Here is a 3,995-nt window from a genome sequence, read left to right on the forward strand (position 1 = left end):
TACACCCAATGAAAATGGTTTGTTGGATCTCGATCATGGTGATACACATTTTCATAATATTGAAGCCAAAGATGCAAAGTTAATAATGATAGTGCAACTTATTTGTGGCACTGCCGTTTAGGTCATATTGGTGTAAAGCGCATGAAGAAAATCCATGCTGATGGGCTTTTGGAATCACTTGATTATGAATCAGTTGATGCTTGCGAACCATGCCTCATGGGCAAGATGACTAAGACTCCGTTCTCCGGAACAATGGAGCAAGCAACAGATTTGTTGGAATCATACATACTGATGTATGTGGTCTGATGAATATTGAGGCTCGCGGCGGGTATCATTATTTTCTGATCTTCACAGATGATTTGAGCAGATATGAGTATATCTACTTGATGAAACACAAGTCTGAAACATTTGAAAGGTTCAAAGTATTTCAGAGTGAAGTGAAGAATCATCGTAACAAAAATAAAAGTTTCTACGATATGATCGTAGAAGTAAAATATTTGAGTTACGAGTTTGGCCTTCAGTTAAAACAATGTGAAATAGTTTCACTACCCACGCCACCTGGAACACCACAGTGTAATGGTGTGTCCGAACGTCGTAACCGTACTTTGTTAGATATGGTGCGATCTATGATGTCTCTTACCGATTTACCACTATCGTTTTGGGGTTATGCATTAGAGACAGCTACATTCACGTTAAATAGGGCACCATCTAAATCCGTTGAGATGACACCGTATGAACTATGGTTTGGCAAGAAACCTAAGCTGTCGTTTCTTAAAGTTTGAGGTTGCAATGCTTATGTGAAAAAGTTTCAACCTGATAAGCTCAAACCCAAATCGGAGAAGTGCATCTTCATAGGATACCCAAAAGAAAATGTTGGGTACACCTTCTATCACAGATCCGAAGGAAAGATACTTGTTGCTGAGAATGGATCCTTTCTAGAGAAGGAGTTTCTCTCGAAAGAAGTGAGTGGGAGGAAAGTAGAACTTGATGAGGTAACTGTACCAGCTCCCTTATTGGAAAGTAGTTCATCACAGAAACTGGTTCCTGTGACACGTACACCAAAAAGTTAGGAAGCTAATGATGATGATCATGAAACTTCAGATCGAGTTACTACCGAACCTCGTAGGTCAACCAGAGTGAGAACCGCACCAGAGTGGTACGGTAATCCTGTTATGGAGGTCATGTTACTTGACCATGACGAACCTAGGAACTATGAGGAAGCGATGATGAGCCCAGATTCTGCAAAATGGCTTGAGGCCATGAAATCTGAGATGGGATCCATGTATGAGAACAAGGTATGGACTTTGATTGACTTGCCCAATGATCGGCGAGCCATTGAGATTAAATGGATCTTCAAGAGGAAGACGGACGCTGATAGTAGTGTTACTATCTACAAAGCTAGACTTGTCGAAAAAGGATTGTGGCGTTTGGTCCTGGAGTCCGAGTGGGACTCTTGCCTTTCGGGCAAAACCGACTTTGAGGAGGCTTTTGCTCCAAGTTTCGACCCTAGGGCTCAACATATAAATAGAGGGGCAGGGCTAGCACCAAAGACACATCAAGAAACACCAAGCCGTGTGCCGGCTACCCCGTCCCCTCTAGTTTATCCTCCGTCATAGTTTTCGTAGTGATTAGGCGAAGCCCTGCGGAGATTGTTCTTCACCAACACCGTCACCACGCCGTCATGTTGCCGGAACTCATCTACTACTTCGCCCCTCTTGCTGGATCAAGAAGGCGAGGACGTCATCGAGCTGAACATGTGCTGAACGCGGAGGTGTCGTACGTTCCGTACTTGATCGGGACGGATCGTGAAGGTGTACGACTACATCAACCGCGTTGATAAAACGCTTCCGCTTACGGTCTACGAGGGTACGTAGACAACACTCTCCCCTCTCGTTGCTATGCATCACCATGATCTTGCGTGTGCGTAGGATTTTTTTTGAAATTACTACATTCCCCAACAGTTGCGGTCTCCCTCTCTGAGCCAACTGACACGTGACCGCTGCCGGAGCCATATCTCTTCTAATTTGAGTGCATCCCGAAGCTTAGCCACGGTCCTTTTCTCTTCGTCCGATGGCCCTCGTCCAATGGACTGACTCCGCAGCTTATCTAACTTCTTCTGTAACTGCTGGACTAATCTGGTAAGACATCCAAATTCTCGTGTTCCCCACGGCTCGAGTGTTCGCTGGAGCGCACCCAGCGATTCAACTATCCCCTACAGACCAGGAGAACGATTTTGCTGCAACCATGTTTTTGTGACCAAATTCTCATAGTCCATATGAGTTTGCCAAACGTTCTCATAGCGAAACTGTTTCGATCGCCGCCCCCTGATCATGTGGTTTATCTCTGATCTCCGCAACGACGAAACAGTGGTCCGACTCTACCGCACTAATGTGCCGTACTTGGATGAACTCATAATGCTGGCGAAAAACCTCGTTTGCAAAAGCGCGATCAAGCCTGGCCTTTACGTTAGCATCTCCATCCTTCCTATTATCCCAGGTGTAGGGCAGTCCAGTCCACCCTAGATCTTGGAAACCAACCTCCTCAACCACCTCTCTGAAAGCTCGCATTTGCCATTCCGGCCGAGCCGAACGGCTAAAGTGCTCGTCACCATACAGTGTCTCGTTAAAGTCACCCATGCATAGCCACGCAGCATGCAGCTGTGCATACAAAGTTCTCATGAAGCGCCAACTGTGGTGTCTATTCTCAGCTGTGGGTGCTCCATAGAAGCCCGTGAATCGCCACTCGAACGAGCTTTGATCCTTCATCCGCACCAATGAATCAATATGGCCGGAACTATAGTTTTTGAACTGAACATCATATTCCTTGGACCAGAAAAGACCTATGCCACTGCTTAGTCCTTCACTGTCCACTGCAAAACATCCCGCGAAACCTAGCTGGTAACGCAAATCTTCAACTCTTTTCGCCCTGATTTTAGTCTCCATTACAAGCAGCAGGGCAGGAACTTCTTGCTTCACAATGCTGCGAAGCTCACGAACTGCCTCGGGGTTCCCAAGCCCCCGGCAGTTCCAACTTATACAATTCATTGCGATCGGCAGAGCTGCTGCACAACCTCTGCCGAATTTTCAGGTGTAGGTTTCTTTTTCTCCGGTTCCCTCATAACCCCTTCCTCATCTTCCTGAGAAGCTTGTATATCGTCCTCCATTACCTGACCAGCTAAATATTCAGGTGCAGAGCTGTTGACGTCGGTAAGGAGTAGCTGGCGACTAACAACTGGTCGGTACACTTGTTTGGCCGCCTCGTTCCTCTTATTATGTGGTATGTTCTTCACTGGAGAGTTCTCCTCCGCTTGTTCCTTGTCAGCATTAGTTGAATTCCGGGACTCCCTCTGGCTATTTGTGTGTGTATATTGTTCTTTCGGTATGCCATCGCCAGAACTTGCCTTCCTCTTATCCTCTGGTGCCCTTAACCAAGATCCAAACTGCAGCGCCCCTTTCTCATCCCTAGGGCCAGGATTGGGACAATATAGGTCTGAATGACCTAGACGTCCACAAGAGAAACAAAAGTGTGGCACTTGCTCATATTGTATATCATAAAGATCAATTTTGCCCCTCTTTGCCGATTCTATCAATATCCATCGCCTTAATGGTTTCCTGACATCGATAGACACTCTCGCACGCAGATATCCACCCACATGATCAAACTGTATAGATGTGGCTGCCTTCTCAATTTGCTGCGCAATCAATTTTCCCCAGGTCTCGTTCCGCAGATTGTACGGAAGATTTGGAACCCTAGCCCATAAACTAAGCCGATCAAACTGGACCTCATCAGGTCTCATGCAGTCCTCAAATTCAGCCAAGATGACAGCATTTTTGTTGATATGCCAAGGTGAGCCTTCCTAGATCCGTTTGCGATCGCGCTGGGATTCAAATTCTGCGACAAAGGTGTTTTCTCCCATCGATCGAAACTGGAGTCCCCTAGGGTTTCCCCATGCCGGCCGGAGTGCGTTGGTTATGGTTTGGATGTGAAGTAGATTC

This window comes from Triticum aestivum, chromosome 6D (assembly GCF_018294505.1).
Source record: "Triticum aestivum cultivar Chinese Spring chromosome 6D, IWGSC CS RefSeq v2.1, whole genome shotgun sequence".
Taxonomy (NCBI): Eukaryota; Viridiplantae; Streptophyta; class Magnoliopsida; order Poales; family Poaceae; genus Triticum; species Triticum aestivum.